General features: G+C 49.0%; 1 long non-coding RNA gene across 2 annotated transcripts in view; it reads right to left on the reverse strand.

Moving 5' to 3' along the window:
- The window catches only part of LOC112129112 (uncharacterized), a 105,590-nt gene extending 82,761 nt beyond the window's left edge, over positions 1 to 22,829 (reverse strand). For both annotated transcript variants that reach the window (XR_008513820.2, XR_008513821.2), the window contains exon 1: positions 21,974 to 22,829. This is a non-coding gene — a long non-coding RNA (uncharacterized LOC112129112). The remainder of the gene's footprint in view (positions 1 to 21,973) is intronic.
- Between the last annotated feature and the right edge of the window lie 2,555 nt (positions 22,830 to 25,384).

The raw sequence follows: 25,384 nt of genomic DNA on the forward strand, positions 1-25,384 counted from the left end.
GTTATTCTTACCTCTTTTCCCTGTTTCTCTCCCCCAAGCTCTAGCCTTGAGGGAGGCAGAAGCCAGAACTTGAAACCTGTGGGAAGAGAAGCAAGCAAATGAGCTGAGCCCATGCCCTCGCCTGGGGCACATGGCTGGCTCTAGTTGGGGAGGAGAGATGCTCTGACTTTCATCAGAGTCAGAGTGCTCAGTATTACACTGGAGCGGGCATCTCCATGCCTGCTGAAGACTGTGTTTGCTGCAGAAGCTGTAGGACCTCCTATAACCTCAGGAGGACTTTCAGGTCATGGAGCCAAGGCGCCATGGGAAAGTCCACACTCAGAAGGAACAGTGGGGAGAAAATCAAGTCACATTTTGATCACATTCCCACGTCATGCTTGTGCACAAAACCAGTGTGAGGAAACTGGGAAAGTCACATGGGGAGGTGGCCCTTGACGGAGGTCCTGAGGGTGAACACAGCCAGCGGAGGGGAAGAGAGGGAGCCAGAGAAGGGCACTGGCATAGTAATTTGTGGCCAAAATGGGAAATGGTTTAAGCAGGGAAATGGCACAAAGCGAGCCATGTTCGAGGATCTCTCTGAAAAGAATGAGACGGTCAAATTGGAAGTAAGCAGCTTTACAAATTCTTTAGCCAAGAAGTGATTAAGGTCCCAGGAACAGAAATACAAGGGAAGGGAGTGGCTGCAGCTGAGGCACGCAAAGGTGGACTCAGCCTCACCTGGTGATGGGTCGCCTACCTGCAGCAGGAGACAGAGAGGAGCAGCCATGAGCTTTCTAAACTTCAAGATACAGAGAGTGAGACACTATTGAGCTGGAGAGTGGGAAGATGTAGGGGAAAGAGCTGTATCAGTCAGGGTTCTCCAGAGAAACAGAACCAACTGGATGTGTGTGTGTGGAAAGAGATTTCTCATGAGGAACTGGCTCTCGTGACTCTGGAGGCTGGCCAGTCCACACCTGCAGAGTGAGCTGTGGGCTGGCAGACAGAGGCCCAGGAACCAGTGGTGCAGCCTGATGGGGAATTCCCTCTTGTTCAGGGAGGCTGGTGGTTTTGGTCTAGTCAGACCAAAGACTGTGTTTGCTGCAGAAGCTGTAGGACCTCCTATAACCTCAGGAGGACTTTCAGGTCATGGAACCCAGGCGCCATGAGAAAGTCCACACTCAGAAGGAACAGTGGAGAGAAAATCAAGTCACATTTTGATCACATTCCCACGTCATGCTTGTGCACAAAACCAATGTGAAGAAACTGGGAAAGTCACATGGGGAGGTGGCCCCTCCCAACATCCAATCACCTTCAACTGATTGGATGAGGCCCACCCACATTGTGGCAGATCATGTTTTACCCAGAGCTTGTCAATCTAAATGTTCATCTACCCAAAAACACCCTCCAGTTGACACATAAAATTCACCACCACAAAGATCATCACAACACCCGTCTGGCTCAGTTGCCCATGGACACAGTGAGAGTGGACAGCTCCCCTCAGTGCAGAAGCATCAAAGGTCTCAGCCACCCAGGACTGGGCACACATTTCCTGGAAGAACCATGTGAGGAACTTGTGCAGATACCACCAGGAGTAGCATCCAGAACTTCTGAGGGCCAACCTGTAGCACAAAATCACATCCTTTAGGTGGAGACTTTAGAAACTTTCCAGCTGCATCCAGGAGTCAACCATGGGCTTCATTATCAGCTTAAGAGGGAAGATTCTGGCATTCACTCACACAGTCAGCATGGCTCAGAAGGGAGAATGTGGAAGATCGTCAAGACGTGCAGATGATAGGGCCCTTCCTGATGAAGGAACAATGACTTAACTAGCAAATATGAAATTATTTCAGGACTCTGAGTTATCTAAATTCCTCTAGCCAGCCTGCAAACTTCACTTATTGGGTGATTAAGTGGACGATAACACCTGTCTTATGTCTGCTTGATGTTTTACAAGGGCAAAATGTGTTCACGTGCCTCCTCTTATGAAATCCTTAAAACCCTTTCTCAAAGTCCTAATTTAGAAATTAGGAAATGAGATTAGGGGGTTAATCATAAGAGTGAGTGAGGACTTTAGCCTGCAGCCTCTGGCTCCAGGTCTGGCATCCTTTCCAGACCTCTCCCGAGGAGAAGCTGATGAGTGCTCAAACTGTGAGACACCCAAGGCCACCCCAGCAAGGACTGTTGCTCATCACCATGCAGCAACCCCCAAGAGCGAAATCAACCAGAAAGGGGTGATGCAATCAATCAAGGGTAAAGGGGCTGGGATTTTGAAGTGAAGCACATTCTGAACCTCTTCCCAGCAGGTCAGCAGAAGGCACACAAAGTGACTAAAGCAAATGCCTCATTCCTCATGTCACTGCAGCCCTGCTTTGTAGGGGAAATGTCTAAAGCCAAGCAGACCAGAGTGTTTTGACCAAAGTGAGCTCCCCAGATAGAGCTGGAAGGATACACATGTACTAACAAGACTTGCCGTGATAAACAGAACGCTGAGAAGACCCCCAAGATTCCCTCTCCCGGGTATACACACACTTTCCCCCAGATATTCAATCCAGCACTAATCCAGATGCTGCCATAAAGGGATTTTTACAGGTGTAATGAAGGTCCCAAATCAGTTGATCTTAGGAACAGGAGGTTACCCTGAGTGAGTCTGACCTAAGCAGCTGAGCCCTTAGAAGGGATAGGGCTCTTCCTAGCAAAAGAGACTCAAAGTATGAGAGGGGTTCCATGCAAGGGAGGTTCTCAGTGGCTGGCTTTGATGATGGAGGGACCATAGGTCAAGGAATGTGGGTGACCTCTAGGAGCCGAGAGCACCCCCAGCTGAAAACCAGCAAAGACACAGAGACTGAGCATGGAGGTGGATTTTTCCCCAGGTCCAGTGGCCTGGCCACCTCCACAAGCACAGAATTCAGTCAAGTTGTATCCAGACTTCTGTCTTACAGAACCATGAGCTAGTAAGTGGGTCGCCCGAAGCACCTAAGTACGTGGTCATTTCTTACACAGCAATAGAAAATGAGCACAATTGCAAATGCTTACTCATTGCTCCCTCTTTGCCAGGCAGCTATAAGTTTAGTTAGTTCAATTAATCCTCACAACACTATGAGGTGCACACACTTATCATCCCAATTTTACCAGTGAGGAAATCAGGGCACCAGAGACTAAGCCAGTTCTTACATATTAACACTTTTTCTAACCTGAAATTCTGGGAGGCTGTCAGCCTCCGCACAGGCCCCGGTTTGCTTTCCCAACCTTCATCTTTGTATCTGTAACTAGTCTGAGGGGTGCCCGCCTCCCACCCCTGCTATCAGGACTCCAGGCTGACCTTCTAGGCTAACAGAGAGAGAGGGAATGAAGGGTGCTGTATTAGTTTGCTACAGCAGTATATTAGTCAGGGTTCTCTAGAGGCACAGAAGTAATAGGATAGATGCATATATGAAAGGGAGTTTATTAAGGAGGATTGACAGTGCAGCCTTCAGTCTGTGGCCAAAGGCCTGAGAGTCCCTGGCAAACCACTGGTGTAAGTCCAAGAGTCCAAAAGGTAAAGAACTTGGAGTCCAATGTTCAAAGGCATGAAGCATCCAGCTCTGGAGAAGGATGAAGGCCAAAAGACTCAACAAGTCCACTCTCATTCAACTTCCTTCTGCCTGCTTTATCCTAGCTGCGCTGGCAGCTGATTAGATAGTCCCACCCAGATTGAGGGTGGGTCTGCCTCTCTCAATCCACTGACTCAAATGTTAATCTCCTTGGGCAACACTCTCACAGACACACCCAGGAAAAATACCTTGCATCTTTCAATCCAATCAAGTTGACACTCAATATTAACCATCACAGGCAGCCTCAACAAAGTACCATAGACTGGGTGGCTTAAACAACAGAAGTTTATTTCCTCATAGTTTTGGAGGGTAGAAGTCCAAAACCAAGGCATCAGCAGGGTTGGTTCTTCCAGAGACCCATCTCTCTGTCTTGCAGACGGCCACCGTCCCCCCGTGTCTCCATACGATCTCCCTCTGCACATGTGTGTGTGTCCAAATTTCCTCTTCTTATTAGCATACCAGTCACATCAGACGACTTCATTTAACCCTAATCACATTTTTAAGGGTCCTGTCTCCAAATACAGTCACATTCGGAGATACTGGAGATTAGAATTTCAACATATGAGTTTTAAAAGCACATCATTCAGCCCAAAAAAGACACCAAGTTCAAACTCAGAGGCTTGAACAAACTTGTCAGAGCCCAAGTGAAAGGTCACCTCAGAGCTCCTCCTGGCCATTCATCAACTAATAGCCAGCAGAGCCAAAGGTTCCCAAATTCCATCACCACTATCTCCCCCAACCTCTTCCCTCACCTGTGCTCTGGACCCTCAGCACTAGGCCATCATTTCCTGCCCTGCACGCCAAGACATGTGGCCCCACAGAGCCCAGGTATCACACCAGGTAATGCACTGTAATCAGCTGGTCTCATTGGAATTTCAAAGGAGAGCAACATTTAGCAGTTCAAGCGGGGCCAAAGGCTGACATTAAGCAAATTTCAAGGGTTATTTGAAGTTAATTGAGTTTAATCATATAATGATTTTATAATTAGTCATAGTGTTCTTGTTTCTAGGAGGGTGGACCTGAGCTCTAAAGAAAAGGGCTGAATTGAGCAGGGAAGGGGCCCGGGCAGCAGTGGTGGGAAGCAGGTAGGGCCACGGTGGAGGATGTGCTGTGCGGATGAACCCACAGAAATGCACAAGTGTGTTGGGTCCCAAACCGCACCAGCGTGAGCTGGGATCCCGAACTCGCGCTCCATCTGCTGGTGCTTCCTGCTTTTTCGAACTCCTTACTTGGGAGTACATCTCATCTGTGTTGAGATGGAGGCTTGTTGCAAGCGAGTGGCACAATAAAACGTCCAAGGTGACCAGGCTCATTGTGAACTCCACAAACGCTGCTTCGGATCCAGCCATGAGATCTGCAGGGCTGTTAACCTAATGGACCAGTAGCTTTGAACTTCTGGGCAATTATGAGGGATTTCTGTTTGCCGGGCTTCAATCCCTGTAGGTCTTTGAGGTCGGTGCTGTGAGGGCCCATGGCCTCTCACCCAAGCTGACTCTGGGCTGTAGGTTTTGCTTCCAATGCCACAACATTTAGCCCTTGGGGCTCATTGCATCCCTGAATAATGGAATTGGGAATCACTCATGGGAAGTCCTGCAAACGTGCTGTGAGATGGGCTTCTCAGAAAGAGCCCAACTGTCCGGGGTGGGGGAAGCCAGACTGACCAGGGTGACAACATCCAGTGCATCACCATGTGTGTGGGTCCCCAAAAATCAGGGAATGTTTTCTCTTAAGTTCATAATCACAAAGTAGGAGAGCAGTAGGAAGAAAACTACCATTTATCGCAAAAAGACTATTGTTCAGACACTGTGCTCTCTCATTTCTTTCCCACGGCCACTTTTGGGGACCACAAAGGAAGAGAGGCTCACAGAAGCAAAGTCACCTGCCTGAGGCCACACACTCAGTTCCAGGCCATCTGACTCCAGCATCAGTGGCAGGGCACCGTCCCACGCTGGCCAGCGCAGATAAAGAAGGCAAGGTGGGGAAGTTGGGTAGGTTCCGGCAGAAACACCCCATCCCTGCACAGACACCTGCCACACCATCAACCTGAGACTTCCACCCACTGTCTGCCACAGGAAAGTCTAAGGGTTACATCAGAAACACACTCGTATTTTTCCTTGCCTCCCAGGCCTTTTCCCACAGAAGGATCAAGTTAACCACACAAATATAATTCCAGGGAAATGAATCAATGAGACAACAGTATAGAAAACACTGCGTGTAAACTCCAACCTCTTATTTAATTATTTGATGATGGAAATACTAAAGATGCCCCATGCAACCCAAATGCCTGTTGACAGATGACTGGATGGATCATGCATACATACGAGGGGATTATTATTCAGCCTGAAAAATAAAGGAGATTTTACTATGCAGCCATAAAAAAGAATGAGATCATGTCCTTTGCAGGGACATGGATGAAGCTAGAAGCCATCATTCTCAGCAAACTAACACACCAACAGAAAACCAAACACCGCATGTTCTCAGTTTTTGGTTTCAGTTTTGCAAAACAATAAGAGTTCTGGAGACGGATGGTGCTGGTGGTGGCTGCACAACCATGTGAATGTACTTAATACCCTGAACTGTACATTTAAAATGGTAAGATGATAGATTGCATGTCATGCATAGTTTACCACACATAACCTTGGGCTAAAAAAAAGGCACTGTGCACGTCAGAGTTGCACCAGAGCTCCTGGACACCCCCTCAAGGACAGCCACCCTGAATAGAATCTCTGATTCTGGAACAAGTAAGGTGAGGCTGCAGATCCTGAGGCCAGCCTGTCTGAGCTCCTTCCTTACCCTATAGAAGTTTGTCCTGAATGGAGACTGAGCCCTTGACTCAGGCTTTACCGGGACAGCTTATCCTGTACAAGGTCAGTTCACCATCGGCTACTGGTACCTCTGGGGCTTCTGGCCAGGCACCTCCTCCCCTGCCCCAGGCTGCTGCTGCTGCTGCTCACTAACTTTTCTCCCTCTTTTCCTAGGCATCCCCAAGTCTGATGAAAACTGTGACATGCTCAAGCCACACTCTAGGTGTTGTAAATGGTGCTGTGACTACACATATGTAGAACACAGTGCAGAATGATGCAGGCCGTCTCCTCCCTCTCTCATACACACACACACACACACACACTCACACTCACCCACAAAAAAATACTACACAGTTCCCAAGAGCCCATACCTACAACATTGAGGCAAAGTGGTATCTGTTGGCCTCCCCCAGCTCCAGGCTGCGATTAGTGCACTCAGTACCTGTTTAGTAAGGGACCCAGCATAACAGTGGATAAGACACAGCTCTGTCCTCAAGGATCCCAACGTCTCCAGAAAAGCCCAGCATTAAAGTTGGGATAGCAATACAAAGACACGGGGCGAGGGTGGGGGAAGCCCCCAGTCCTCCTGAACACAGAGAGGGGCTCCAACCTGGGCCTTGGGAAGGAGCAGGAAGATTGATAAGGTAGCCACTGCCTGGAGTCTTGAAAAACAAGGAAATTCAGGTGGGCACAGAGGAAGGAGTGGCCCAGGGCGCAGCAACAGCTCGTGGGGAGACAGGCCGGTGAGAAACACTATCTCTCCCGCCAGACTCTCCCCTCCCTTCCTGAGTCTCACTCATGAGCTGAGGGACTTGCTCACTAAAGTCCTGCCTTCCATGTCCTCATCCACAGAGGGAGGCAGACAATCTCTCTCCTGCAAGGGGAATTACTAGCAGTCCCAGGAGCTGTGTGTGGGGTTATGAGGCCCCTTCCCTACAAGGGGAACTTCTGCTGCCATCTCCCACCTGCAACACCCCCAGCCACCTGTGCTCTTCATTTCCGAGCAGATGGGACTGCCCTTGTTGCTTCTCCAAATCTCGAGGCTTCTGCTGTTTCCCCTTCAGCCCTACTTGTCTCTAGTCACCAGACACACGTGCACTCACATGTACAACACACATGCACATAAGAATACTGCACACGTGCACACACATAAACATGCACACAAGTATGTGCACATACACACACCTACAAGTGCATACACACAGTTAATCCCTCAACTGGATTACATGGACAGAATCCTGTCATCTTACTGCTGCTCCCACCACTGCTGAGTCCTCAATGCAAAAGTCCAAAGACTTTAGCTTAAAAAAAAAAATCGCTGAGAACACTTGCCCTAGCCCAAGAGATTTTGCTTTTGGTGGACCTAGAGCTAGAAGTCTAAGGTTCTGACTGATGACTTTGAGCTGGGTGAGTACATGGAACTGGGTCACTCCTTCCTTCTCCTCCTACCCCAGGTGTATTTTCTCTTGCCCTGTGCTTCCAGGTGTGGAGCTATTCCAGACACCTGAAGGTGCCAGAGGTTGCTCTCTCACTGTCTACATTTTGCTGGCTTTTACAGAAGAAACCATTTTAAAGCACCATTGAGGGTAACATCCATCAGTCGTGTGTTCATGAAAAATCATTAAAGCATGTCACCCAAGTGGAACTGGTATTGTTGATCAATTTTGACTATCTAGCAATCTGCCCACCCAGGTTTGTGGCATCCAACGTCCACACTCTTTCCCTACCAGACAACGCCAACCAAGACCCCCCAGCAAGATATGTGATGAACCCTACTGGCTTTACTGTGGGCAACACAAGCCATTTCTTTTCAGACATTCTGTGATTCTAACTCCCTTCCCACGCCTGATGGCCCAACTTGTGGATTTTATAATGTCCACCAGCTCGGCCTGGCCACATTTCAGGGTGGCAGCTTATGCCCAAGGTATCCACCACTGCCTAGTTTGGATGTTTTCAACTACAAGCAACAGACAACCTAGATTCAAACTGGTTTTAAAATATGGACATTGAATATTTCCTGTTATAAACAGGACAGCCAGGTAGGATGTTGATCTGCCAACTCAACAGAGCCTTCAAAATTGTACTCTGCCATCCGTGGTCTTAATGTCATCTTCACCCTGGTACCCTGGAGATCCACCAATGGTTCCATCAGCAGCCTTCCATCAAGCAGATGGACCGTGTCATGCAGGTGGGCTGGAAGGGAGACAAGGTAGACCACTCATATCCTGCAGGAGTGAGAACCCCTCCCACCTGAGTGGCCTCCAGCACTTTTCTGATTGGGCCAAGGAAGGTCCAGTGTTCACCCCTCGACTCAGCACAGTCACCTAGGGTCAACCACACTTCCGCTTCCCATGGCTGTACCAGGGAGGAGCAGGGGAATTAACAAAATCTGAGTCCCTTAGAAAGAAGGAAGGGAAACTGGATACTGGGTAGGTGGTTGCAAGAGCCACGGCATTCCATATGACATTGACTAATCAAAATGGGCCTCAGACTTGGCCCCCTTGGCAGACAGACAATAAGAAGCTGGTGCATGGACCGGACACGGTGGTTCATGCCTGTAATCCCAGCACTTTGGGAGGTCAAGGCGGGTGGATCACCTGAGGTCAGAAGTTCGAGACCAGCTTGACCAACATGGTGAAACCCTGTCTGTATCAAAAATACAAAAATTAGCTGGGCTTGGTGGTGGGCACCTGTAATCCCAGCTACTTGGGAGGCTGAGGCAGGATAATCGCTTGAACTCAGGAGGTTGCAGTGAGCCAAGATGGTGTCATTGCACTCTAGCCTGGGTGACACACTGAGACTCCATTGCAAAAAAAATAAAAATAAAAACGGGTGCATGCCCTGAGCAGGAGACCCCCTAAAAAGAAAGGGGTTCATGGACAGCTTCACAAGCAGATCCAGGAAAAGCCAGCCTTCCCATCACAGAATGCTTCATTAGTCATAAGGATTTTCAGGACTTTTTGAAAGTACTTTGCTCCAAGCACCTGCTTAAACATTAATGAAAGGTCAAGGTTGTGGTGCGAGGGACCTCTGTCTCTATTCCTCAAGAATTCTGCTCAACGCCCTTGCCTCCTCACTTCCCTGCCTCCCTGTCTGCCCCACTGTCCGAATGCTGAGAGACGGCGCCAACAAGCTGCCTCTGCTTCCTTTGGAACGGAGCATTTCCAAAGCCTTGGTTTGTAGGAACAGTTTTAGGATTTGGGTCACTTGTGGCCCTAGGTTAGACGTTTTGCTTCCCTGCAAAGCACTTACAGACAAGAAAAAATGGATGGTCAACACGATGGGATTCTGCATTCAAGGCCACCTTTCCTGTATGTTAGTATTATTGATCACCCACACTTCAGGGCCTGACAGGTAATCAATAGACCCTCTGACCCAGATATGTGACTTGGCCTGTGGGGGCTTTAAAAACAAGAAGTGAACATGGCAACTCTGGTTCACGCTTTTCATACACGAGAATTACATTTTTTTCCCCCAGAGCTGCAAAGCTGTTTCTGCTCAAATTACCCCAGCCAACTTAGGAGCACGTAATCAGAGGGTCCTTTTCATTTTTTCCTGCCGGACAGTTCTGCAACCAACCTCAAGCCATTAAGAGCAAGTGACAGGCCAAACTTTGGGGGAAAAAAAAATCTATTTATGCCTCCTAAGAGCTAGGATTCCATATCACCATTCCTTGGAAGGGGCCATTAACCTTCTAGATGTGGGAAATAATGACACCACAGTGGAGGCAGGAGAAGAGGAAGGGGAAGGGGGTGGAATATAGAAGCCATGGACACTGTGACCCTCACAAATAGAAGGATCACAGCTGGGGATAATGACATTGACCCTCAGGCTGTGAATTTAGTGGAATGAGGGTCAGGGGGAGCGTGAAAAACTCTCAAAGAAAAATAGAAGACAAAAAACTCTAAAACTATCATCTCTTCCAGGAAGCCAGCCCTGACACAGCTTTATATCCTATCTAGACCAGAAGCCACCTCCTCAGTGGGCTCATACTTCCCTGGACATATCTGTACCATTGTGTGTGCACGTGTACACATATGTATATGTGTACATATATGTATGTATATATGAATACATGTATGTACTTACAGCCTTCAGCCTTGGAGGAACAGCTGTGGGTGTGCACATATGTATAGTATACGTATATATACATACTTACACACACACACACACACACACACAGAGCTATTCTTCCAAGACTGTGAGTCCACTGAGGTTGAAGGCAGAAATCCTAACCAGTCCTTGTCTAAATCCCAATCCCAAACAAAATCCAGCACCTGAGAGATTCTCAACAAAGCCTAATGAATGTGTGAATGAGTTAATGAATGAGCAAATGAGTGAATGAATTTATGAAAGAGTGAATGCATGAATTAGTGTGTGGATGAATACATGAATGAATTTATGAATGAATGAATAAAAATGTGGCATCCAACCAAACACAGAATATCAACGGGCTAATACCATCAAGGATAATTTCCGTAACATCCCTAAGGACAGAGGCACCTTTCATCCCTCTCCTAGAAATTTACAAAGGAGAGTTGGCTAGGTGCAATAAAAAAGAACATAGACTTTTACATACAGAGTTGGGACCAAACCTGGACTCCACTATCAAAGACAGGTTAGGCAATCTATTTAAATAGGTTTGCCCTGTTTGTCCCTCAGTGTTACCATCTGAGACATGGGAATAAGATACAGCCTCACTTATAGAGTTATAGTAATAATTAGAGATACTCAGTGCCTGGCACATAGTTGGCACCCCATCAGTTGTCATTATCAATATTAACCATGGAGTGGCCTGGCCAAAGCTGGGGCATCTGTTTTTAAGCCAGGAAGGGTTAACCTCACAAAGTATGCCAAGGTCATTCTCAGATATCAGACCACTTGGCACTGGGCTGAGTTGCCAAAGATATTAGTCCACAACATTCTCTTCCCAACCTTGAAAAGAATAATAAATTCTAATGGGCCATTAGTGAAAATTCCTGCAAGAATTATGAACTGACAAAACAGCAAAGGCACACTGCCTTTGTGCAAGCAAAGTTATGGTAAATACTAAGTTGCTGAAAATGCCAAACGCTATAGATCAGTCAGGATATGCTAGGCTGTACTGCAGTAACAAACAACTCCAAAATCTCAGTGGGCTAAAAATCACGATACAGGTCAGCAAGGGGACTCTGCTCAGAGATCCAGGCTTACTGAACAATTACCATCTCAAATGGTTCTGATCAGCAATGCCAGGAGGAAACAGAGATCTGGAGGGTCTCATAATGACAATTAAATGTCCAGTCTGTGGATATGATCTATGCACAATCATTGATGTGAGCTAATTACTTGACACCATCCAATCATGACAGGGCCAGGATGGGCAACCCTAGCATGTGGCCAGAGTGGAAACAAAGGAAAATATTTCGCAAATAACACTAAAGGGCACCACACACCACAAGAAAAGGAAACATCCAGTAAGCTCCATCCATGCCAGTGCTGGACAGTGATGCCCACAAGAATGACTCCCAGACAAAGGAATCAAACCCTTCCCAAGACGCAACAGCTCTGAGTAGAAGGGGAAGGTCATCGCAGAAGACAGCTTTGTTTTGCATTTAGCAAAGTGTGAGGAAGCTCAGAATTCCCTTACGGCTCTCTTTGAAAGTCAACTGTATTCATATTAATTGGGCATCCACATCATATCACAACACTGCCTGTGTTAGGCAAGAACCGGGCGGAACCATTCAGAAATGTGGATTCTTGCACAGAAGTGAGAAAGTGCTTCTTTCCCTAATTTGGAAGTGAGTTTAAAAATGCACAAAGAAGATCGAGACCATCCTGGCTAACACGGTAAAACCCCGTCTCTACTAAAAAATACAAAAAATTAGCCGGGCGTCGTGGCGGGCGCCTGTAGTCCCAGCTGCTCGGGAGGCTGAGGCAGGAGAATGGCGTGAACCCGGGAGGTGGAGCTTGCAGTGAGCCAAGATCGCGCCACTGCACTCCAGCCTGGGCGACAGACCGAGACTCCGTCTCAAAAAAAAAAAAAAAAAAAAAAAATATGCACAAAGAAGCAGAAATTCCTCTGGGCATATTACTCTGCCAGATATGCTATGAGTTATTAGTAGCAGCTCTGCCAGGCTTACAGGGGGCTCAGCAAAAAGCGTCATTTTCCAGGTCAAGGTCATTAGGGAGTTTAATTAGCACCTTGGTTGCAGAATCCATATGTACCCTGTCCTCTGAGGCCTGCATAGAATTAACTGAGGAGCCCCATTCTTTGCCAGATGGAAGGCTGAGTGCTCCCCTAGATGTCTTCAGGCTCTTGAGGCTTACATTCACGTGGGTTCCCTCTTGTGCAGCTTTCTTTCCCACCGGCTCTTCATCTCACCTGCCAAAGGGAAACGAGCAAAGGGAAAAGGTGGGCACCACCCAGTGTGTCTGTAACAGCCTGGGGTGCGGTGCTGCAAGAACAAGACATGGGAGTCTTGAGAGGACCATCGGCTGGGGGACCTGTCAGAGGGTCTTGGGTTCCGCAGGAGGAAGCTGGACTTTATCCAGTCATTGGTGCAAAGCCAGGGAAGGATTTTAAGCAAAGAGTGGATGTGGTCAGATTCACACTTTAGATGGGTCACAGGGCAACTCCAGAAATTGGTGAGGAAGCAGGCAATGGTGGAGAGAGAACCCAGAGGGGAAGCTTTTGCAGGACTCCTGGTGAGAAGCCAGGGGTCTGACCCTGAGTTGGAGAGAGAGAAAGAGAGGTGGGGAACTATTTGTGAACTAATTAAGAAAGTAAAGCCAGCAGGGCTTGGTGATTAAAAATGGGTGTAAGGGAGAAGCAGGAGTCCAGAGGGCAGTGGGAATTGTTGGAGCCACAGGATGTGGAGCGCAGGATGTGTCCAGAAGAGAGCGAGTTGCCAGGTAAACTAGAAGGTAGGCTGCCCTTTGTGGAGTAGGAGTGGATATGGCCAGAAATGTCAGTTACCTTGAAAGTTAGGGGTGGCAGTGGGGTACAGTGGCTCATGCCTGTAATTCCAGCACTTTGGGAGGCCGAGATGGGTGGATCACCTGAGGTCAGGAGTTCAAGACCAGCCTAGTTAACGTGGTGAAACCCCGTCTCTATTAAAAACACAAAATATTGGCCGGGCACGGTGGCTCATGCCTGTAATCCCAGCATTTTGGGAAGCCGAGGCGGGTGGATCACAAGTCAGGAGATCGGGACCAACCTGGCTAACACAGTGAAACCCTGTCTCTACTAAAAATACAAAACAATTAGCCGGGCATGGTGGCATTTGCCTGTAGTCCCAGCTACTTGGGAGGCTGAGGCAGGCAAATCGCTTGAACTTGGGAGGCAGAGGTTGCAGTGAGCCAAGATTGCACAATGCACTCCAGCCTGGGCAACAGAGCAAGACTCTATCTCAAAAAAAAAAAAACCTCACACAATAAAAAACTAGCCAGACATGGTGGCGGGTGCCTGTATTCCCACCTACTCAGGAGGCTGAGGCATGAGAATCACTTGAACCCGGGAGGTGGAGGATGAAACGAGCTGAGATCGTGCCAGCGCACTCCAGCCTGGGAGGCAGAGTGAAACTCCATTGAAAGAAAGAAAGAGAGAAAAAGAGAGAGAGAGAAAGAAAGGAAGAGAGAGAGAGAGGAAGGAAGGGAGGGAGGGAGGGAGGGAGGAAGGAAGGAAGGAAGGAAGGAAGGAAGGAAGGAAGGAAGGAAGGAAGGAAGGAAGGAGGGAAGGAAGGAAAGTTAAGGGTGGCAGAGGGTGGGAGGGGCACTTTGTGCTGAATTCTTTAAACACGGGGCAGTCTGTGACGGTTTTTAAGGAAGACGCACCAGGACTGGGTTACTTTTCGGGCAGCTTGTCTGTCTAGACTGGGTAAACCAATCACGGAAGAGCCTGTGGACTAAATTCCCTGAAAACACAGACAGCAGTGTTTACATAAGGGATGAGATCATTTTAAAGCACGTCCACAAATTCTTCAACACCATTCCCTTCTAAAGGTGGAACCTAATTCCCCTCCTCTAAACTAAAATGTGGGCCAGCTTCTAACAGAATATGAGGAAGATATGGTGTCTGGCAGCCAAGACTAGGTTTTAAAAGGCATGGCATTGTCCTCCTTGCTTCCTCTCATGGATCACCTGTTCTGGGGGAAGCCAGCTGCCATGTCATATGGACACTCAAGCAGCACTGTGGAGAAACTCATGTAATGAGAGACTGATACCTCCTATCAAAAACTAGGGAGGAACCGAGGTCTCTTACCAATAGCCATATGAGTATGCCATCTTGGAAGTGGATCCTTAAGCCCCGGTCAAGCCTTCCATGACTGCAGCCCCTGCTGACATCTTGACTAAAACCTCATGAGACACCATGAGCCAGAACCACCTGGCTAAGATGCATCCAAATTCCTGACCCTTGGCAACTACGTGACATAGTAAATGTTTGTTGTTTTTAGCCAACACATGTTCGGCTAATTTTTACTCAGCAACAGGTAACTAATACAATGGAATTCCTGGGAAATGGTTGAAAGGTGAATGATAAAATGGAAGGGAGGGTGGATACAGGTTAGACAGCCCGTGCCAAAGTTTAGGAAAGACACATGAGGAGCTGAACAAAGGTGATGCAGAGGGAAAGGAGAGAAACAGCAATGTGGGATGAAAGATGGAAATTCTAGGGATCTTGGCAACTAGTTGACCATGAGATGATATGCAGAAAAGAAAGATTATTCCAAGGTTGGGAGCCTGAGTGACCGAAAGGAACCTTTGGGAATGGAAATTATGTGGATCTGTCACTGTTATCATAAACAGCATCACTGTCACCATTGTTAGTATTTAGAACAGTTTTCCTCTTAAAGAATATGTTCTCAAAAATAGCATGGTCTCACTTAAGGGGGTTTCCAATCTCTTGCCATTTCAACTATTGAAGTGGCCAAAGTGTGATTTGTAACAAAAATTTTCCATTTGGCTGTTTTGTTTTCTGAAAATGCTTGTAATTACCCCCTGAGTATTTGAGGAACTTGAAGCAGGTGTGGCCTTTTTCAACAGCCAAATGAGCCAGAGCAAATCCTTTCCAGCAGCATCTTGTAGCACTTTAAACAAGTGTGTGTTGACCAAGGAGCTAGCTGGCATGCACGCAGGCAGACAGCCACCTCACCGGAATTCCCAGTGAGACGCAGTGGCAAGGGCCGCATCGATTGACCCATCAACACTTTGGAGTTGAGCAGAGAGAGAAAAACTCAGCTGGACGTGGGGAGGCACAAGGGGCGGGTGCTGACGGCCTCTTCTGTAATGGATTCTTGAGCCAGATGGTTCCTTCTGCTGGATGTCAGGGCAGCAGGTGCATGTGACTTCACCAAGCGTCAGATGCAACCAAACACTTGGCAAAAGCTGAAGCTGGCTCCCCTGGATCAGACACAAGGAAAACCATTGGGACCCTCTTCTTTGCCTCCTCTTTAAAAGGCCACGGAAACATTAAGGGAATTCGAGGTTTACTGAAAAGTAGAAAACCTCCTCCAGTTGCAGGCCTGCCACCAAATGAACTCATTCTCCTCCACTGCACTTATTTCAAGGTAAAGGAAAAGCAGAAAGAGATTAGCAAGAAAGGTCTTTTTATTCTTTATCTTATTTACAGATACCTGATTGACGGAACCAATGCAGAGAATCCAGGACAAGCGCCCCATGATATTAAGACAGTTGGCTGTGGTGGCTCACACCTGTAATCCCAGCACTTTGGGAGGCCAAGGTAGAAGGAGCCCTTCAGGCTGGTCAGTCTGAGACCAGCCTGAGCAACACAGCAAGAACCTGTCTCTACAACAACTATTAACTAAAACATTAGCCAAGTGCGGTAGAACATGACTGTAGTCCCAGCTACTCAGAGGCTGAAGCAGGAAGATCACTTGAGCCCAGGAGTTGGAGGCTGCAGTGAGCTATGATTTTACCACTGGTACTCCAGCCTGGACGACAGAGTGAGACACTGTCTAGGAAAAAAAAAAAAAAAGTTCTTCTCCTGGCTGTGGTTTTATTTGGGGGCCTTACCTTCTCAACAGGTATGTACTAAACACCTACTGCAAACTCCACTGCCCCAGACTCTGATCAGGAGAAGATTCCTGAGTAGACCCATCCGGGCACTCTGGCCGTGCTATGCAAGCTGTGTTGCCCAGGCTGATGGGTTGACTGTTTTCCCCACCGGACCTGTGGTTCTCAACCAGGGAGACTGTGACACCCGTGGGACATTGGGAAATGTCTGGAGACATTTGTTGATTGCCAAATACTGGAGCACAGGGAGGTGCTATTGTCATCCAGTAGGTAGCATCCAGAGAGGCAACTGCACACCATATAATTCCCAGGACAGCTGCTGGCAGCAGAATTCCCCAGCCCAGACCACTAAATAACGCTGAGGCTGAAGAACCTTGGTCTAGATTATAAACTCCATGCAGGCCAGCATTGGGCCTTTTGTCCCCAGTGCCTAAGACACAGTGACTGATTCACAGTAGGTATGGAATGGAGGGAAAAAGGGAAAGAAGGAAACAAGAGGAGGAGGGAGGAAGTCACATTGCACATTCTCAGAGAAACTTAAAGGCTGGATGGGCCGGGCGCGGTGGCTCACACCTGTAATCCCAGCACTTCGGGAGGCCAAGGCAGGCAGATCACGAGGTCAGGAGATCCAGACCATCCTGGCTAACACAGTGAAACCCCATCTCACTAAAAGTACAAAGTTAGCCGGGTGTGGTGGCAGGCGCCTGTAGTCCCAGCTACTCGGGAGGCTGAGGCAGGAGAATGGCGTGAACCCGAGAGGTGGAGACTGCAGTGAGCTGAGATCACGCCACTACACTCCAGCCTGGGTGACAGAGCGAGACTCTGTCTCAAAAAAAAAAAAAAAAAAAAAGGCTGGATGAAGGGACATTGCAATTTGGCTTGACCAATGCACTGTAGCCTCTCTGTCAAAGTGTTTCACCATCCTTCCAGATTTTTCCAGTTCAAGCCCAGTTGTTGATATCAAGTCAGATGCTCCTCCCAGAACTCGGACAACATCAATCCTCATCAGTAGCCCCCAACTCTTCAGTTTCAGAGAGCCATAAAAAAGGTGGTCTTCTTCCCTACTCCACCCCAAGTGTGCCCCCACTGTAGCCCATGAGTGGCCTTGCACAGCACTGACCTTCACCATCACCCCTGGAGCTCACAACAGTTTTGACCGCCCCACAGCTTACACAAGTGCACACACACACAAACACACACAGGAAGTAATGTGCAGGGCCACTTGACTCTACTGCTCCCTGCTGGGGCTGGTCACCCGAGATGGCCTCATTCCCAGTTGCAAACAAAACCTGGTGAGCTCAGAGCCCTTACATTCCAGAGCGGTCTGTACGACGTTTTGCTTCCCCTTCGGACTTGCCATCGGAGAGAACGCAAACTCCACTGAGACAGGCTGTCATGCAAAGCCAGCTTGCCACTCTCTTCCCAAGGGGTCGGTCCTCTTCTTGGGCCTCCCCAACCCACCCCAGGCAGGCATCTCCTGGTGACTGCCCTGGCTGACCTGTTGAGCAAGAAACAGATTGAAGAGAGGCTTTTGACAAGGCCTCTGCAGGCACTGCTGTGCCTGCCAAGCTTCATGGAATGCTGGAAGCATCCCCATTTAAATGAAGAATCTAGCCATTCTGTGCTCACCCAGGAAGTTTATATTTGTGTCAGTGAAGCATGCATTCTAGAAGACCATAAACAAAGCCATAGCCTTGGGGACCCAGAGAGCAGCCTCCTGGGAGGCTGTCCAAAGTTAGAACGTACTCCTCGCAGGGAATGGAAGTACCCATATCAACCATGTCTTCTGATTTATTTTATTTCTGTATTCTGATGCTATGACATTTCTGGCTTTGCTGACCCTGAAGGGACTGCCTCTCCAGTGACAGCTAATTCCTAAGAGAGTCAACAAATTGCCCCCTACCCCCAAGTATGTTTTTCAAGTGCAAACAAACAAATCTCGATCTTACACACCCTCTCCAGCATCCTCCTTTATTAGGTTCCCACCCTCCTGAGCCACCATCCATCCACCCTGATCACCCCAGGGCCAGATGCCAGACAACTAGGGACAGCCTGGATGTCCTGGAGCCTGGAAATTCTTCAAATTTGCTAATCCTGAGACTGCTTGCCCTGCCTCTCTGCTCCATCCCACGGAAGGCACAATAAAGACCTCTGACCCATGTTCCCCAACCCAATCACCCTGACCAACCTGGCGCTTCCTCTTATGAATGTGCCTCTTGTTTGCAGGAAACTATAATTAGGATAAGGTGTTTCTTGGTGACAATTATTTCCATATCTGGGGCATGGTGACATAACCTCCCCATCTCAATGCTGGGGGAGTACAGAGTAGTCAGGAGGCAGGAGGAGGCAGCGCACCGCACTGTGGAAGCTCTGACTCTAAGCAGACACAATGTCTGTCTATCGTCACCACAAACTGTGGACACTGAAGAGGCACAGGAGCAGTTAAAACCCCTCGTTCATCAGAGGCAGAGCCAAGATTTGAACCCAAGACTCGAACAGTGAACACTGGTTCTCTTTCCACCTCCTCTGGCTGCTTTCTCAATGGACGCTTTAAAGCATCAACAAGGATATGTCTTTTTTCTTTTCTGGGACCAGTGAGGGCCATGCAGAAAGGGATGTCTACAAGGGTGTCACCACTGCTATCAGTCCCAGAGACCATGCACCCTTGTGGTCCAGTTCTCCACCATCCTCCCCAGGGACACACAGTTATTAGGCCATCTTCAGTAGCCAATGGCCAGTAATAGCTTCTGGTGTCCTCTCTTCTTGGGACATCAGCATTTTAGCAGCACTCCAAGTGCAGAGAGGTGGCCCAGAGGGCAAGGGAGCCTGCCAACTGTTTCCCCGGAACCCCCGCTGTGGTACGGCACACTGGAGTGTTTTCAAAACCATGCAGTGAAACCACCGCGGAGGTAAAAGGTCAATTGTTCCCAGCCACAGCTGCTCTGTGGGGACGACTTTATAGCGCAGCCCAGGCAGTACCGACAGGGAAAATGGCATTTGGGAAGCGTGGGAACTGCCAGCATCACTCATGCCTAAAGCCGGCCTTCCTGCTTGAAGCCAGGAGGCTTATTTAAGGTCTTTCAACCACAGCTGAGAATAAATGAGTTTTTTTCAGAGTCCACATTGAAAGAGAGCCATCTCCTGACGTTCCCGCATTGCACAGATCCCATGGTAGCAAAAACAAATGAAAATATTAATAGCTTATGCTATGAGAAGGCATTTGAAGAAAGTTCTGATTTTAAATCTGCTTTCACATGGGATACCTTGAGAAGAAACAAAATTGTCTGCTCTGTGTTCCTGCATAATTACAGAGACTCATCGGACACACACAATATAAAGAAGGTTCTTTTTTTAAAAGCAGAACTACTATATGCTTCAAAAATGCCAATGTCACAAAAGACAAAGAAATGCTGTGGAAATGGTCCAGATCAAGGTATATAAAGAGACATGACAGCTAAATGTAGTATCTGCCCCTAAACTGGATCCTGTACTATGGAGGAGGGGGGATGCTATAAAGGACATTATTAAACCAAGTGGCACAATTAGAATATGGACAGTAGATGAGATGAAAGTATTGTATCAATGCAAATTGGTGTCAGTGACTGCACTGTGATGACATAAGAGGTTATCTCCATTCTTAGGAAATACCCACTGGAGTGCTGGAGGGCAAAGGGCCATGTTCCATATAATTCACCCTCCAATGCCTCTGAAAAAAAAAATTACACACAAGCGAATTGAAATAAAAAGTACACAGGAGCGCCTTCTACTATCTGCATTTTTGCATCTCTTGTCAATTTAAAACTAATTCCAAATAAAAGCTCTGCTCTTTTTTTTTTTTTTTTTTTTTTTGAGACAGTCTCACTCTGTCACCCAGGCTGGAGTATAGTGGTGTGATCTCAGATCTCGGCTCACTGCAACCTCTGCCTTCTGGGTTCAAGTGATTCTCCTGCCTCAGCCTCCCGAGTAGCTGGGACTATAGGCGTGCGCCACTACACTCAGCTAATTTTTGTATTTTTAGTAGAGAATGGGTTTCTGCATGGTGCCCAGGCTGGTCTCGAACTCCTGGCCTCAAGTGATCTGCCCACCTCAGCTTCCCAAGTGTTGGGATTACATCCATAAGCCACCATGCCCGGCCAAGTAGTCTGCTTGTAAATCTCATCTTTGAGTAACTGCAGGCAGAGGGAGAGAATGTTCTACCACTAGAGCATAAGCTGGCAGCAAGGTGTGACCAGCATGGGTGGGGACCAGCTTGGGGCCCAGGAGAGGGCTGAATCCAATTTTCTCAAGTCCCACTGGATTCCAGGAGCTGCCCCAGGCCCTATCACAGTGGGGAGCAAAACTGACAGTCTCAGGAGGCTTACAGCCTGAAGTAGGAGAAGGAGGAGGAGGAAATGGAGGAGGACGAGGAGGAGGGCGGAAGAGAAGAGCGGGGAAGAGAAGGGGGAGGGAGAGGAGGAGGAGGAGACGGAGGCAGAGAGACAGGCCAAAAATCACACCAGTAGATGGGTCATAACAAACTGTTAAAAGCTATAAGGGAGAAGTTCAAAAAGATCTAAAACACTAGCCTTAGCAACATGGTGATATCCTGTCTCTTAAAAAAAAAAAAAAAAAAGTAGTAATTAGCTGAATGTGGTGTCAGGCATCTGCGGTCCCAGCTACTAGAGAGGCTGAGGCAGGAGGCTCGCTTGAGCCCAGGAATTCGAGGTTACAGTGGGCTTTGATTGCACCACTGTACTCCAGCCTGGGCAGCAGAGTGAGACCTCATCTCTTAAATTTAAAAAAAAAAAATCTAAGGCAGTAAACTGGGGGGGCTGATATAATTTGGCTGTTTGTCTCTCCAAATCTCATGTTGAAGTGTAAACTCCAATGTCGCAGGTGGGGCCTGTGGCGGGTATTTGGACCACGGGGGCGGATCCCGCGGGAATGGCTTGCTTGGTGCTGTCCCCACCACAGTGGGTGAGTCTTTGAGACCTGGTTGTTTAACAGTGTGTGACACTCTCCCTCTCTCTTGCTCCTGCTCTCGCCTGTGATGCTGGCTTCCCACCCCACCCCCCGCCTTCCGCCCTGATCGGAAGCTTCCTGAGGCCCCCGCCAGAGGCAGGTGCTGGTACCATGCGCTACAGCCTGCAGAACTGTGAGCCAATTAAACTTATTTTGTTTGTAAATTATCCAGCTGCAGGTATTTCTTTATAACAATACACGAACGCCCTAACACAGGGCCCTATGAGAAAGTAAAACCAGAAACCTGAATTAGAGTGTGTTTCTGGAACACTAAAGCAAGAGCTGAGGGAGGCTTGAGGAGCGGGGCATTTGAGGGGTGGTCTTGAGGGGCTCGTTGAAGCACTTGCCTGAGAACACGCAGCAAGAAAGCGGCGAGGGCAGCTCCCAGGCATCCCAGATTGAGCACTTAGGTGAGCGGAGCGCCAGTCACTGAGAGGAGACCCTGCAGGGAGCCTCGCTCAGCTCCAGGGGTGCTGTCTACACAGCAATTTCCTGCACTCGTATTTCATGTTCATCCACCTCCCTCTCTCCATCTGGTCCCTATGGACAGGTTGGCCTGGTGCAGAGGTTTCCCACCGCCCTCACCTAGTCTTCCGTGCTGTGGCTGTGGTGCTTTTCTCTTCCTCAGAAGATGCCTGATTCCAAAGCTGCAGCCCTCAGCGATGCCTGTCAGCAGTCTCAGGGGTAGGGCATGGGGGACTCAGCACTTTCTCTTAAACCTCCCAGGAGGATTCAAAGCTCTGTCCTTTGGGAGCCCCAGTGCCTGCAAAGCTGCGCTGAGGGAGGGGGTGGGGCCTCGGGTGGAACAGTCGGGAATCCTGGGTCCCGTGGCTCCTCCTTGCCCCTGGAGCCAATGAGGAGAGACACATCCCAAGAAGGCCCCAGGCTGGGGCAGCCCCCTCAATCGGGACACCACAGCTCCTAGGACCTCTACTGCACACCCTGGGGTCTCTGGCTTGAGGCAAGGAGGCCCTGGAATCAGAGGCCTGGTTTGGAATCCCGCCTCCGCCTCCCTGTGCCTCCACTTCCCCACCTGTGTACTGGGACACCACAGTCCCTCCCTCGCAGGGATGCAGTGAGAGTTCAGTGCGTTTGTTCTCATTGCCGCCCTGTGTTTATTACTATCACCATTACGGCCTCATCCTCCAAGGAGACTGCTGCTGGAAAGGCCATGGTGGCTGCGTGTGTCCCCGCAGCCCCCTGCCGCGGGTGTCTCCTCAGTCCCGGCCCGACCCTGCCGTGCTTCCTCTGCTCCCACAGCGCCCACGGACCCCTCACTCACATGCCCAGCCCTGCAGTCCTCCAGCCCAGCAGATCGCTCCTTCTCTCTCGGGACCTTCTGCGGGCCCCTCGCCAATCTGTGGCGTTTTTCCTTTTCCTCCTTGTCATGGCTGAATTGATGCTCAGACACAAAAGAATGCGGGATGCAATCAGATTAGAGGCTTCCCGTGAGAAGAAAATCGCCTGTCGCCACTTTTATGAGCGCTCAGCAAGGGAGGGCCTTGATATTAGGGTCCGTGACGGGAACTCTGCCACCCCAGGGGGCTTGGGCTTGGGTGGGGGCAGCATGCGGGGCGTGGAGAGGGAGACCTGTAAAGTCCTAAAAGGCTCTCTCCAGCCACAGTCCCACAGTCAGCGTTCCCTCTAGGCCAAGCCTCCTGGCTGCATATCATTTCCTGGACATCTTAGTGAGACCGGCCTCAGCTCACAGCCGCACGTTGTTATTACACTTCGGGGACTCTGGTGGGACCCTGGGAGCCAGGAGGCGGGCGCCGCGGAGCCGATAGGAAAGTGCACCAGCGCCATCTAGTGGCCGCGCGGGGAGGCTGCGGAGAGCGCGCGCCGCCACCCGGGATCCACCGTCCGCGGGAAAACGTGGTCCCTCCGATGCGTGGTCACAGCGCAGCAGCGCGGCCTTTGGAGCTTCTTAAATAACAGGTTAGCTATCGCTGCCACCTCAGTAAGAGAAGTAAAGGCCAAAACGGTTAAAGGATTTTGACCTATTCGGCTTGGGTGTTGTGGAGAGCGCTAAAGGGGGACGCTATAGCGGGATTCTCAGCTCTCCTGGGCTAGTGGGACCCCCGGTGCGCCGCCGATGGGGTCTTAGGGCCTGTCTGCCTGGGCTAGAGCCGGCCCGGGAGCCTGTGTGCGGGGAGTGAGGGTCAGCAAAGATGTCACAGAAAATCCTCCTCCAAGGAAGGAAAAAGCTGTGTTCTCAGGGAAGGTACCCTACAGAGCGCAGGTCCCCCCACCCCTGAGCATGCATCGGTGTCCCCCGGAGGGCTTGTTAAAACAAGGATTCCCGGGCCTCCCTGAGGCTGTGATTCGCAGGTCTGGGGTGAGGGCTGAGGATCTGCCTTTCTAGCAAGTCCTCTGTTGATGTTGATGCTGATGTTGCTGGTCTGGGGCGCACCTTAAGACCCACTCTTAAGCCTCATGGCTATTTAAGCTGGGCTGCTTCTTCCTGAATATTTGAAAAATTCCCGTGATCTACGCTTACCTTGCTCCACCTACGCTGGCAGAGTTCCAGAGCCTCAGTGTGGGACTTTTCAGGAAAAGCCAGAGAGGCGCTTTGGGGACATGGGAAAGGGGGTACGATGGAGCTGAACGTGGAGCTCTCTCCCACCCCCTTAGCTCTGGCAGCCCAGATCCACCAGGAGTTAAAGTCGGACCCAGCCCCAGGCCTGCAAAGGCTGTTGGTCCCAAAGGCAGCATCCAGACAGTCAGTGAGGGCAGGATGCTTACACTCTGGAGGCTCACATTCTGCGGAGGACAGGTCTGGGGTCATCTGTGCAACATAAAGGCTCGTGGATTTCCACCACCTTTACAGACAGATTTGCACTGGTGACATTTTATGCTAGAGATTTATCAACACAAATGAGAAGTTTCTGTTCTGATACAACCACCATGATTTCATGAGAGGGTTGGTTCTTCAGCCTGCAGTCTGTGGGTCTTTGGCTGACACGTAGGCCAACAAGACCACGTGTGCATTCAGTCAATCGGAGGTGAGCAGTGCTCTTTAGTGCTGTCCTGTTACATTCCAGCCAGTCAAACAGTAAGCGTGTTCAGCCAATCAGAAGTAAGCTTTGCTCTGAGCTCCATCCCCATCACATTCAGCCTAATCAGACCACAAATGCATTCAGCCAATCAGAAGTGATCACTAGTCTGAGCCCTCACCCACCAGGATCCATAATATTGTTAAACCTGTTCTGTTAATTCATAAATGGCCTCCATTGATGTGGCCATTAATATGCGCTGTAGATCAGCTGAAAAGTGATGTGCCTGCACTAGGAACTAACTGTTCATCACAAATGTATGCCCATGACAAAAATGTATACAAGCAGGCTGGGCACAGTGGCTCACGCCTGTAACCCCAACACTTTGGGAGGCCGAGACTGGAGGATCACCTGAGGTCAGGAGTTCAAGACCAACCTGGCCAACATGGTGAAACCCCATCTCTACTAAAAATTCAAAAATTTAGCCAAGCATGGTGGCATGTGCCTGTAATTCCAGCTACTCAGGGGGCTGAGGCAGGAGAATCACTTGAACCCAGGAGGCAGAGGTTGCAATGAGCTGCAATCACGCCCATGCACTCCAACCTGGGAAACAGAGTGAGACTCCATTTCAAAAAAAAAAAAAAAAAAGAAACAAGAAAAAAAAGGTATACAAGCAAGAAAAGAAAGTTAACACCCCAGAGTTGATTTATCCATTAAATACATAGTCATCTTGCCCAAGTCCCAAGGAAATATTTTAATTTACTTTTTAGAAAAGTAAGTAAATATAATCTGTCTTGGAGTATATTTGTCTTTATACTAACACAGTACCAAAACATATTTTTTAATATTTTTATGGAGGAAGGGGCCTATGAAGGCAAAAGTCTCTAAGGCCCAAGGAAGTCATGCTTCAAGCAAATAGGAAGAATTGGATCATCCTGAAGGCCCATACAGCTCTAACCATCTGCAGTTCCATATAACCATTCTCTTTTCCCTCCATTAT

The sequence above is a fragment of the Pongo abelii genome, chromosome 16, assembly GCF_028885655.2.
Source record: "Pongo abelii isolate AG06213 chromosome 16, NHGRI_mPonAbe1-v2.0_pri, whole genome shotgun sequence".
Taxonomy (NCBI): Eukaryota; Metazoa; Chordata; class Mammalia; order Primates; family Hominidae; genus Pongo; species Pongo abelii.